The sequence below is a fragment of the Phyllostomus discolor genome, chromosome 4 (genome assembly GCF_004126475.2).
Source record: "Phyllostomus discolor isolate MPI-MPIP mPhyDis1 chromosome 4, mPhyDis1.pri.v3, whole genome shotgun sequence".
Classification (NCBI taxonomy): Eukaryota; Metazoa; Chordata; class Mammalia; order Chiroptera; family Phyllostomidae; genus Phyllostomus; species Phyllostomus discolor.
Window position 1 is genome coordinate 203312786 of NC_040906.2, and position 13538 is coordinate 203326323.

Here is a 13538-nt window from a genome sequence, read left to right on the forward strand (position 1 = left end):
CAGTCTGCACCTTCTCTCAGCCTACACCAACGTGCCGCCTTGCTTTAGGAGTTGGGAAACCTGGGTGACTGTGTTCGCAGTTCCCTGCTCTCTCTCCCAGCGTCTGCGTTCCCTTTGGGAACTGCTGCAGGGACTGGAGGGAACCACAGAGCGGTTGATTCTCCCCAGTTCTCTCAAGTCAGAAGCTTTGAGAACCATCCTGACTTGGGAAGCATGACCTTGACTTTCAGATTCCTTGGGGCCCATGAGTTTGAATCAGTGAGTTGTCCCTCCAGAGTGAGGCCTTACGGGGCCCTGGGATGAGAGAGAGCCAGAGCCCGGGTAAGAAAGGGAGGCGACAGGGGGTTGACGGGAATCTCAGCGGGCACTGGCCCCAAGGGAGGCGGGTGGCTGCAGAGCAGGACCCGTAGCTGTGGCTCCGGACTCTGTGCCGCGGTCAGGGTGCCGGAGTGAACCAGATCGACCGGTGCCCACACGACGGAAGACGGAGGGCGGCCGGTGGACTCACCTGGAAGTCACAGCCCTGGAGTGTGGATGACACTTCTGTGAGCGCCTTCCCATCTAAGCTTAGCTAAATTTTTGAGAGCTGCCCTGGCTGGCGTAGCTCAGTGGATTGATCGGGGGCTCAGAACCAAGTGTCGCAGGTTTGATTCCCAGTCAGGGCACATGCCTGGGTTGCAGGCCATGGCCCCCAGCAACTGCACATTGATGTTTCTCGCGCTCTCTATATCTCCCTCCCTTCCCTCTCTAAAGATAAATAAATAAAATCTTTTAAAAAAATTCTCAGAGCTCCCTGGAGCCAACGTCTCACTTAAGAAATGTAAACAGCATCACTTGCTCACGTATTCAGTAGACGCCACATTCACAGTGTTCGAAACGCAGGAGGGGCGAGCACACAGCGCCCAGTCTCCGGCCTGGCTCCCAGCCCCTCTCAGTGCGCTCCTGCAGCCGTTGTTCTTCCCTGGTGCGTTTCAGACCCTCCCGCAGGTGTTACACGGGAACCTGTTCGTTCCTCCGCGCAAATATGTTGTTACTCAGTATACAAGAGGGGAAGTATTTAGTGTTCACACAAATGCCTTCACTCTCCGGTTCAATAGAAGAGGATGATGTTTATGAAAAGAGGCGGTACGGGCCCACCTATTGAGTATTTTAAGGGTTAGCACTAGCATTAAGGTAACTCACGATAGAGATCGTTTATCCTCATGGGGCCTCGGTTTTATGAACTGGACAGTTGGCACGGGGACGCCCCTTATCCAGCTCAGAATAGAATAGTAGCAGCAGAGCTCCGCCGTGGAAGGCGTGCGTAATATGCCGGAAGTTATTTGAAAACGTCCCCGGGCGACCTTCCTTAATGCGTGTGGTCCCCGAAAGGTGAGTAGGTCCTTAATGGAATACGAGAGCCTTCCTTCCCCAGGCTTCCGGAATCCTTGTGGGTCTGTAACGCCCCTCTCTCCTCGAGGGCAAAGTAAATATTGTTTCCATTAACCAAGGAGAAGAGAGACGTTCTCGGCGCATCATTTCCCTGGCGCGTTGCCCAGGACGCTCTTACCCTGATGGACGGTGGGCCTCGGTGGGTCCCTCGGAGCCAGCCCGCGGCCACCCCCAGGCACCAGCCTCGCCGTGCTCTGCAGGTTCCCTCCCCGCAGGTGCGCTCTGGGGCAGCCTTCTCGGCCTGCCACGCTCCTGGTGGGGTTTGCTTGTTGGTTAGTTTGTTTGTTTGAAAGCAACCATTCTGAGACGTTTTAAAGGAAGATTTATCCAGAACTTGGTCGAAGGACATCAGTGGGCAAAGGGCAGGCGGTGGTTTCCTTTGCTGCCAGTTTGAAGCCCGCTTAGGCTGGGGACTGTCCACGGATCGCCTGGGTAAGGCTCCCACCTCCAGGGTGAAGAAGGGTCAGGCGGGAGGGTCGTGTAATGACTAAGGCCCAGTCCTGAAGGGACCATGTGGCCAGAAGTTGGGTTTCACAGGGAGGGAGCAGGACCCCAGGGGGAAGGGTCCCCGGGGACACCAGAGTCGCAGGCAGCGAGGACTGGGAGCGGATGGACAGGCGTGGGGCCTGGGGCCGGGACTGGTGGCCACCCCAGGGGCCTCCCAGCAAACGGCTCCTACACTGCCCCGCCCATCACAGCTTACCCCGGTAAGTTAGGTTTACGTGAAACCCCTGACAAGAATCGCTCCGGATGACTCGGGGATAAATCAATGCGACCCAAAGGGACAGAGGGATCCGAAGAGTTAATTTTGCCTCTGTTTTCCACCAGATTCTTGCAGCATTTTTGATTAGACAAGGGCCGTTCTAGTTTATTAAAAAATCAACAAAACTAAGCCGGGCTGCAAATAGATAACATCGTGGCGCATTTGTCTTGTCCCCTGTCTTCTTTCTGTTACATTTCCATTTCATGTGGTTGTCTGGCCAAAATAGTTTCTATTTTTAAAGCACCAGAGGATGCTTGCGGGCTGAAGTCGGAGAGGCCAGCGCTGGCGGGTCAGGGGTGCAGCGCCTCGTTTTGGCCCGTCCTCCCGTCTCATCGCTGTGAGTCTGCATCCCTGGGACTGAGGGGTGGGCCGGGAGGCTGCCCGGACTGCAGGTGGGGGGGACCGCACTCCAACGTGCAGACGGGGCTGAGCCCGCGGGAGGGGTGGGGAGCAGAGCCAGGACAGCCTCGGAGCCCAGAATCCTAAATTAGAACTTGACCTTCCAGGTCCTGATGAAGACATCAGTGTGGGAGAACAAACCCGTGCCGTTTAAGTCTCTCACCTGGACTGGTAACATTTGCATCTCTAGGCGAGGGTGCTCGGCCTCTTACTCTCAGCCCCATTCACGCCCCCACTGTGGGGGCCTTTCCCCCACCCCCCGGGGGAGACTTCGGGCATCCGTCAGCAGTGTTTACAAAATACGTTATTTGATTTCTTTGTAACCATGGTACTTAAATCCGACTTCAAGGAACTTCCAGGATATATTTGGGATAATTGCTAAGTGAAACCCTGTTCCATCACGCAGCGCCTCTCTTTACCAAGGGAATGTTTTTCCTGTCTGGTCTGTGTGGTGGGTGGATAAATTAAGTGGAGCACAAATAATTATAAAAACCCTTTTGGTCAATGTCAGTTCATTTCAACACATAACTATTTTTCAATTTATAGTGCATCCACGTCCACCTACCTCGATCAACCTGCTCCCCTTTTCCCATCCTATTACCACCTTCTGTTCAAGTCGTTACTGTGCATGCAGAACGTGGGGCCAGCGCCGTGGCCGCACAGGAGGTCAGAGTCTAGTTGCGTGCTCGGAGGACAAGTAAGGAATTTAACAAAACCGTACAATTTGTGGCTTCAGCTGTGCGTGCTGGAGTACAATAGATTTTCAGTGTCTTGAAGAGACTGTTTTCCTGTTTTTTTTAGAAGACACCCTCTTCACATACTAAAATAATTAAAACGAGAGTGCTTTCACTTACTATTAGCCATTTAGTTCTCATGAACCCTTAAAGGGAAGCACTGTGCTCCCCATTTTATAAAGGCGGAGATTCAGGCTCAGAGAAGAAGAGTGACTCGCCCAAGGTCACGCAGCTGTGCTGCAGGGGGGCGGGGCCAAGGCGGAAAAGCACGTGACCCTGAAGGGCGGGGCCAAGGCAGAAACGCACGTGACCCTGAAGGAAGACCTCTTTGCTCCTCCCTCGCACCTCCCAGGCACCCCGGACGGTGGCTGTGCCGTAAACCACCACGAACACTTGTCAGCCGGGGAAGGATACTTCTGGGGGGTGACGGGGGGGCTCCTGAAGACACGGGAAGTTCAACCCGTGGAAGATTTTGTTTTTTCAAATGCATTCAGGAGTTTCCCACCAACCCTAGGTCTACTTGAAACAGATTTAAAAAGGAATACAAAGAGGAGACATTGTATGTTGTGGGAATATTATTCAATGTCCTCTGAAGCCCACTTAAACCATCCGGTTTATTAAGGTACAGTTCACAGAAGATGCAACTAACGCGTGGTAAGCGGACAGCTGGGTGCGTCTGACAGGTACGCTGGGTTGTGAGCTCGTCTCCGCGGAAGAGCCCAGGCCGCAGCGCACGCTGCCGAGCCCCTCTGCGGTGGGTGCACCCGCCGCCCGTCCTGGGCAGCTGCGCACCTGCGGTCGTGATAGTGTTGCCTTTTCTAGGATTTCATTTAACTGGAATCGACCAATTAAATGTGTCTGGCTTTTACTTCCTTCCTTGGAGCCCACTTTGAATTGTTTGCACGTGGACTCTTGTAGTCCCGGGGCACGTGGACTCAGCTTCACTGTCCAATCAGACGGTGTCACCATGCCTCCTGCCTTACCGATGGGAAGGTTCACCCAGCGACTTGGGCACCGCAGGCAAACAGCTCCTTGGCAGTTCCGCCCACGCGCTGATGGATAATGCGCTTTGACCCCAGACAGATTGACGGTTTGAATGGCGGCCTTCCCGGTGTCTAACTGGGTCATCTCCAGCAGGTTCCGTTTCTCCAGGCTCCGGTGTTCTCACCTCTGCGGAGGGGACGGCGATAGTTTTCTGACGAATCAGGTGCCCTCGCTGGGGACTGGTAAAGTGAGATTAAGGGAAGTGCCCACGTGTGGTATTTCTCAAGCCAAACTGATTTGCAGGTGTCTCCATTCCCAGTCCAGGAACCTTACTGACGGTGCTTTTGTGGCACGTGGTAACAACTTAAGTCAATATTTATACACGTCAGCAAATACATGTGTTTGAAGAGGAATAGTTCCGAGTCCACGAAATACCCTGAGCTAAGAACTAAAGAAAGAAGGGATACCAAACTGTTTCCTGAACTCGAGGAATTCCCGGACCCTCACTGTTCTTCTCCCTCCGCTTTCGTGTGGAGTGTTTTCCTTGCGCACCCAAGGGTCTGGAACCGGCCAGCCCTGTAGTGGGTCGACCCGATTACTTCAAGAGGTAAATAAAAAACCAAATCAGTTCATTAAAAAGGTCATATATTTGCTGCCCGTCTATTTGTGTCTTTTCACAATTGGGTTTTACCACCCTGTCTCACATCTGTGATCTGGACTCGGGTCAGCTGCCACAGGTGTGCATGTTACAATAAAGCAGAAGGCAGCTGTGCTTTCTAGAAATGTCACCCAAGCAGAGTCTTCACTCACGTTTCCTGAAGGCACGCACCCATCCGTAATCAGCGTTGTAGTTGACCCGGATTTTAACGTCTTACAATATTGTGGATCTCTTCATGCGGAAACATGTCCATGTTTTTATTCCATGACTCTTCTCCTCTGTGGAGAGGTTCTGGTGTCAGTAGCCTGGTCTCGTGTCCCCATGTGCCTGTGGAGCCGGACTGGGGCCCGCCCCGCGTGTGCGGCCTGACCCCCTGTAGGAGTGGAGCGCTGGGACGGATGAACCGGAATGCTGGCGCCGCGCTCACGGTTTCCAGAGAAACTGATGAACCTTTGCTGTGACCTGCACCTTCCTCAGAGCCGACACATGCCAATCCTCGGTGCGTCTTTCCTTGGTGCATGTAGCGCAGATCAATATCAGCAGCAATAACAGTTTTCGAGGTATTCGGAGAAGTAGCAGGTGAAAGGAGAGTGACCTCCTCTGGCTTCCACGTCAGGTGTTGGTCTCCGGGGCAGAGGAAGGTGAATGAAGTCTGCTGGCTCCTTAGCGGTGAAAGCAGCGGTGGGAGTCCAGCTCTCAGAGCTCATGTGCCCAAAAGGGCAGGGTGTTCCCCAGTTCCTGGGACAGTGCCTGGCACGTAGTAGGCCCTCTGTTCAATCAACATTGATTCAGTAAGTGTGTATGTCACTCGATAAGCACTTACTAGTAAATGAATAATACATGGAAGGATGAAATAATAGATTCGTCTGCAAGACTACAAGGGAAAGAATTACTTAAGAGAGCATTAGGTTCAAATGCGCCACACTCAACTCTTCAGGGGAGAAGCATTTCACAGAAATTAAAAACAGCAAGCCCCACACTCGTACAACTTCATGGGCACCTTGTTTCTTAAATACCGATTACTGAAGGTGGATATACTTTTGAGGGGAAGCAAGAGAGCAGAGTAAGGGAACAGAAAGTTCCTGCCAAGGTCCCAAGGGATGACCGGGGTCCCCGGGACTGTGGGCGCCGGTGGGCTTGGGGCCCGGTGAGTTCTGCTGCAGGGCCCAGACAGTCGCGTCGACCCTGCGGATGCTGGCCCGGCTCAGCACAGTGTCACTCCTGGGGCAGCAGGTTCACGGTTCCCCCGGCCCCTCCCTCCACCACCCCTGACCTCCGACTGGACGGACTCCCAGTTTCTAATGTGCGTTTTGCCAGTATTTCCAAACCGCTTGCCGCCTGTGCTGCGCATTTCCTGATTCTGCAAATGGACTCACTCGGAAGGACTTGGGTTTGTCCGTGAACCGCTTAACCCATCTGCTTCACGAAACAGCCTGCATAACCTCTCTGTCTCCAAGCGATGATATGTCTGAGGCAGGACTTTTTTTTTTTTTTGACGTGTGTGTGTATGTTCTGGTAATGAAAACTACCTAAATTTAATTATGAATTTTAAAAAATTTTTACATTTTTATTTATTCTTAGAGAGAGAGGAAGGGAAGGAGAAAGTGAGGGAAACATCAATGTATGGTTGCCTCTCACTCGCCCCCTACTGGGGACCTGGCCTGCAACCCAGGTATGTGCCCTGACTGGGAATCGAACCAGCGACCCTTTGGTTTGCAGGCACGAGCTCAATCCACTGAGCTACACCAGCCAGGGCTAATTATGAATTTTTAAGAAAAGATTCAGAACCTTATGCTAACTTTAAAATCCAGTAGCTCCACGTTCTTCTGTACTCTACAGCCTTTGCTTTTGGTAGAGCTTATGATACCTTAATTTTCTAGACCATCAAAGAGATTTGGGTTTAGATTTTATAACCTCCATTAAGAAGAAAGATGTTTGACAAGTCTCCTGAAGATCACCAGAACACGGGAAGTGTTGTTTTTAATAAAGAGAACGCAGTCGCTCCGCTAGGGGAGAGGAATAAACACAGTATTCTGTTTTCCCCACCCCTCCCCCCACCGCCTGTTATATTTAGGATTTTTTTTTTGTGATAGAAATCTCCTGTCCTGTAAAGCTTCTGTTATGAGGTGCATTTATTTAGGAAAACGGTAGGCATTATTGATCCCGGTGCCTCCAGGTTCCCGGGGGCATTCTCTCCAGACTGGAATTCTAAAGGGATCTCCACTTTTCATCTCTGTTCCCTGGGTTCGTAGAAGACCTTCTGCCTGCGTGTTCATCTTTCACTTTTAAGCTTCATGCACTCCGAAGGGCGGGGTATTGGTACGCAGAAACCCCGACACTCGCCTACATTCCTACATTCACCGTTAGCGTTTATGAAGTCCACAGAATGAAGTGCTGACTTTTTACGCGCTGCGAGCCTCTGCTCTCCGAGGCCCCTCCGTGGTGACACTGGAACCACATGCTTTAACTCGGAGGCACATTACACACAAGCTTGAGGGCTTTAAATTTTTATCATTCTGTTCAGTACGTAAAGGGACCCTCTAATCGTTGGTCTCGGGGCTTAGACCGGCTAGCAGTCCTCGCCATTGCTTCTGTTCGTTCAGGAGGTTTTTATTGTGCATGGACGGGGTCCCAGACACAGTGGGAGGGGCTCAAGGTGCCGCTGTCTCCCCCAGAGACCAGATGGGTGATGAGGTGGTCCACCTGAACTTTGACATTTCATGCATCCTGTGGCCGTGATTTTTTGTGGGAGGGGACTACGGATGATCCCACGTAAATACTTAACTTCCAGTGGCCAATGCGTTATTTTCGATTCTGGCCCTGAAAATAGGCTGGCTTATTAATTGGCAGGTGTTGTTACAAATGCTTACCTCAAGTGCTTTAAGTATAACGTAGGTTGAGGTTTGTCTGTGAGGAATTGGAAAAAAGTTAATTTGTTTAGACAAAATCAATGTTTATCTCTCTCTGATAGGCTGGGGTTGGTGTGGCAGCGCTGCTCCTCACATTTCTCAAGTCTAGACTCCCTTCTGTTTTGGGGAAGCTGGTTTGTATTCCCGAGATGACCTCAGAGTCCAATCTGGCTGCTCCAGCTCCAGCTATCACATCTGCATCTCAGCCACCCTGAAGGTCAAGACAAAGAGAGTCAAAAGATACGCACCTGCCCTTTTTAAGCATTGCTTCCTTATGTCCCCTCTATGACCTCAATCTTTGCTACTGGTGAAGGCACTTTTCCAAAGAATACTTCTCTGTCATTTTTCTAAATACTTTGTGGTAACAGGTCATACTTGTTAATTCTAAAAGATCCCTGGCTGTGACATGTGTATTTCCAGAAAGTACTGAAGAAACATGTAACATAATATTGCTAATTTAAAAAATGCTTTGCATGTATCTTCAAACCTGAACTAACAAAATTAAAAGCGAACAGACTACGTGCTCCCATTTTTCTTCCGGCACATTCAGTGTCTCTGAAAACGTTGACGGTGTTCCCCACATTGACGGAGGATTCCTTTGCTGGCAGCCCCAGGCCCGCCTGGTACTCTCCTCGGGTAGCACTGCAGTTGATGCTGACATCAAGTTTAAGTGCTGTCTAGGCCGAGGTCTAAACACAGTACCGATTGCAGCTGGCCCTGAGAGCATGCTTTTGTGCGCGCCTCTGGCGGGCCTGGGAACGAGGTCATGGGTTGCCTTGGTTGAAAACAGGCCTCAGGTTAGGTGTCGCCCACGTCCGCAGTCTCGCTTACGGCAAGTTGAAGAGCTTCGCCCCGCCGTGTCCGTGTCCGTGGGCTGCCGTGTCCTGGGAGGTGCTGTCGGGCCACTTTGGAAGGCAGCGGGGGGGCTCCTGGAAGTGACCCGAGCAGGGCGTTTGCTGCAGGATCATTCTTGCCCCGTGTTCTCAAAGTGTTTCCCGGGCCACATAGGCAGGAGACCGGCGGGGACCAGGTGACCTGGCACACACAGGCTCGGTCTGCCCGAGCTCAGCCGCCGCGTCTCTGGACTCAGGAACCAAAAAGGACAGAAGCAAGAAGAGGGAGCGTGCGGGCCTTGGAGGGTCGGCATGCAGGGTTCACGCTGAGTCAAGGTCCCTTCTCATCGCTGACCTTCACCCCCACAACAAAGCAGGCGACTCACACTCGAGACCCCCACTAGGCTCTTTATGGAGAATGTTTTTCCTCGAGGAATTTTCCTGAAATCTGGAGGCCCTGAGCATGCTGGGCTTTTTGTTGTCTTTGTTTTGTTTTCTAGCTCCTAGAGTTACAGTGCCTTTGGTGGGGTCCTGCTGGGGGTGGGTCCGGGTTGGGTGCTCCCAGCTCCTGACCGCAGCTGCTCTCTCTCCGGCCTCGGGCCACGCAGGGACCATGGCCATTGTCTTCCTGAGGAACAGAATGTGATCTGTCTCACGGTCAGCTGGGCACACAAGCGCCTCTTGTTAGAGAGAAGATGAGCGAGGAGCCTGGCCTTTTCCCGCAGATAAAGCCGCTGGTTTAGACAGCGAGTCAGGGGAACATGCTGGCCCTTGGGCGTGTGAGCAGCGTGCTCCGGCTCTTATCTCGGGGCCAAACGACATCCTTTGATAGCTGGTCCAGGCCGCTCCATACCCCCAGACTGTGACTCGCAGGGGAGAGGGGCGTTGACTGCGGGCACCCGAGAGAGCACAGAGGAAATGGGGGTTCACTGTTTTGGCAGCTCCGTTTCACTCGGGGTCCCTGACGCTGGCGGGTTGCTGCCGCTGTCGTGGAAACAGCTCTTGCGCTTTAGGAGCAGCCCGCTGCTCCTTGATTTCTGTGTTCCAGGGAGCTCCCCGGGCACCACCCCCACCCCGGCTCCTGGGCCTGGATTCGGAACGAGGGAGCTCGGCCAGGGCTTGAGCAAAGGCAGTCCCCACCGCGCGCCTGCCCTGTCCGCCATTCTATTTTGTGATCACTCTCGAGGGCCTAAAACTCCTCCCTCAGCCTTTCCAGCGGGTTTGCTTTCATGCAGGGGCTAACGTTGTCGTGTGTGGTCCAGGCGGCCCTCTCCTTGCTCCTTGTGTAGTCTGGAGAGCTCTGGGTGAGAGGGGAGTACCAAGGCCTGGCCGGTTAACCGGGAGTGAGTCCCGTGCCCGGTGGAACCTTGGTTTGTGCAAAGCGACATGAAGGACAGCCGCCCAGGGCAGCACCCACAGTTGTGAGGGGCAGCCAGGACGTCACTTACTGGCGAACACATAAAAAATCTCTCTGGAATGGAGGCAAAGCATTGTCATCCCCGTCTCGGCAATCTGTGCTTCCTCCACGTGCCGTGTGGGCAGAGAAAGGCATCGATCCACGACGGCCTGCTCTTCTAATCGCTTTTTTTAAAGGTTTGGAAGTTTGCTAAGGAAAGAGGAGGTTTAAGAAGAGTGTTGCAACTGCGTGGCAAGTTTGTTTAGCCGTTTCGTTTCTGGGTGCCTCTGCTTTAAATTGCTGCAAAGTGACGTCATCGTCAGTGATCCCGTTCGCTGTCTGTGCTGATGCAAACCCGGAGGTGTCAGTGACAGTCCGTGGGCCCCTGTGCTGGCCACAGATCAGGACTCGGTGTTGGGCCACAGGGACTTGGCCAGTTGGGCCACGGGGAACGTGAGTGGAGTCCAGACCCACCCCTGGAGGAGCTCAGGGGCAGGAACCATCGCCGGGAACGGGAAGTCTGTTTTGTGGACCGCGTTGGTCCAGGTCGGTTGGGAGTGATATTCTCTGCAGCCAGAATATGAGATTGGTAACTTGCTCTAAGAATCCTACAGCAGAACTGCCCTGGGATGTTGTGAAATGGACAAGAAGCCCGCACTGTTCTCCCCTTTGGCCTCTGTCAGCAAGTACGAATGCGCAGCAATTAAGCAAAGAGCTCACAGTATTCACTCGGATCTTTACCAGTCATTAAAATGTTCTATCCCTGTTTTTTTCATAAGCCCGATGTCGTACAAGTGTGGTTTTTCTGTCAACTGCTAGTAGATGAGGTGCATGTCAAAGATTATGCCTGGACATGGGGTCTCTTTGGGGACTGGCGTGGCTCCTGTGTAGAGCCTGCGTTCTCGGTTCTCGCTGTTCCAGGGGGTCTCCTCCAGGGGCCACTGCCCGGCCCCTCCTGCTCCCTCCCAATCGAACGCAGCATCGACAGAGGGTTTCCGGGATGGACGGAGCCTTGACCTCTGCCCTGAGCTGTGTACAGTCGTGGGCCTGGGCCTGGCTGTGTCCTGGTGATAAAGAAGAGCACGTTTGGACGGATGAAAACACAGCACCAAAGAAACGAACTCTTGAAACAGTGGGAGCCCATCTGCTCGGACTGGCTCTGCATGGAAGGCGGGCGAACAGCTGGCATCTGTGGCCTGCCCCTCCCCACGGTCGCTCGGGGCTGTGTCTCCCGCCTCTGGAGTGGGTGCCCCTGAGGGCCTGGTTATCGGCATTTATTTATGTTTAAGCAGAGGGGAGTGGTTTTGGGGGGGTGGGGGCTGGCGGGAAGGAGGATTATTCAGGCTAATTTTATGTGATGGCTAACAAGTCTTTTTTCCTCCTCATAGTTCCCATGGTGATTTTTTTCGTTAGATGTAGCATTGATCTTGTGAGTTTTAATTAGACTCTAATAGTCCCCAGGAGCAGAGAGTGTTGTGAGTTGTTAGTGTCTTCTCTTGTTTAGTGTTTGCTGGTGGTTGGATGACGGAAGATGGGAGAAAAGGTGTTCTGTTGATACCTGTTTTGTTGCTTGATACCCTACCAAGGGCATCATGAAGGGGGAAAAAATCATAGTAAGTGGTATTGCTTTTTTCTTCTTGAAAATATGAATTTAAAATTCTTTTGGGGATCCCCAAGTATTTGTTTTTTAGGATTCACACAAGAGGGTAGACTGCAGAGGTTGCCAACCTGTGGCCTTAGCCTGGGCGAAACTGGGGGCACTGGGGTGCTTCAAGAGGTCGAGAATCCAGTGCTGTCTATAAGCAGCAAGCAGCATGCCTTACATACCTGCGTGCTGCCACATGTCTCCAAGCACATGTAGATCCCATGTAACAGATCAAGCAAATTCAATGAAAAGCGTTGCTGAATTCGCAATAGCCTTCTAGAATTATATATTTTCTCAGTAATCAAGAGATATCAAAGACACCTGCTACTATATGGGGATGCACATGATGTTTTAACATTAAAAAACAGCTCCTGCCCTGGAAGGGACCGGGAACCTCGATGCTGAACCATTTGTCAGAGTAGCATTGATCCACGTGTAAACCTAGAGATATGCAGGATAAAGCTGTTTCTCCAAAAGTGCCTGTGAAAGAACTTTCTGGAAAATAAATTATCGACAGTTGTAATAGTGTAGCAAATGTGCCTTGTAGCTCCTGCTGTGTGTAACCCACGGCGTTCCACGTTGCTCTTTCGTGGCGGCAGTGCACCTTGTGAGCAGAGTAACTTCGTTTCTCCTTGGCTTCTCCCCGTGCCCCCTTCCCTCCCAGCCTTTAAGGTGTCCCCCTTCCCTCTCCCCAGCCTTTCAGGTTAGGAGGGAGAGGAGCTCCTCATTTCCATGGTGGTGGCTGGAAGTTTGGAAACTCAACAGTGAGGCCTGACCAAGCTTTACCGTGTCTGGGTGTCGCTCCCTGATGGGCACAGTCCATCAGCCGCTGTGGGAGGTGTGGGGGTTTGGAGGGGAGTCTGGGGCAGAGGCAGCCTCGGGATTGGAACCTCCAGAACGAGGGAGCCTGGAGAAGCTGGCAGTTCACAGGTGGCCCGTGGGTCCCTAAACGGGGCGCAGGAGTAGCCACGAGAGGAGGCAGTTGATGGGCAAGACCCCCACTTCACGCCTCTGAGCTGACCCGTCGCATGCAACTGGGATGTCCTTTGAAAAGCACCCTTCCTGTGTCTGCTTGTCCAGAGGTCGCTGTTGATACCTACGTAGCAGCTCTTGAATTTCTGTGACTACGGGTTTTGCTGAGGAAGCTTGCTGCTTGAGGCACAAAAAAGAAGCTCTCGGAGTTGGAAAGGAATCATTTAGATGCCATCTAATCCATTTTCCCCCTGTGTAGGGACCCTTCTATAAAAAAGCATCCTAGGAGTCTAGATTATGTGTCATTATAATCAACAGTTCCAGGTCCCACTTGCACATTTGACTTACATGGAAGCAGGAAAACGTGCCTAAACCTGGGCCTGTGTGTAAACATCCTCCATTTGCTTCATTAGAACGATGGGGGTGGAGGGGGTTCAAAGGGCACATGTGCAGGGCAGCGGGGAGACTTGCCACGTGCTTTCTGACCACGGACTTCCGGTCAGTTGTGCTTCTCCCTGGTCGCCGAGGTTGGCAACCACAGGAAGTGGGCAGATAATTCCTGGAGTCTTCCTGTTTGGACAGTGAATAAAACGAGCATGGGCTCATTTAAAGGGAGAAGACTCCCTCTCCTGCCTGCTCGCCCCAGCGATTGGCTGAGCAGGAAGCAAAGGCAGGGCTGGTTAAAACGCTCACATAGCTTGTCCTGGAGAATCGGATGTCGTTGCTGTGCACTCTGTGCTTGGAACATGCAACACCACACACACACACACACACACACACACACGTGTCAGGGGCCTGGGAAATCCCCGGGTGG

At 52.5% G+C, this 13538-nt stretch overlaps 1 protein-coding gene across 3 annotated transcripts in view; it reads left to right on the forward strand.

Annotated features, from left to right (window-relative positions):
* ZDHHC14 (zinc finger DHHC-type palmitoyltransferase 14) overlaps positions 1 to 13538 on the forward strand; it is a 218612-nt gene that overhangs the window by 52717 nt on the left and 152357 nt on the right. The window lies entirely within an intron of this gene.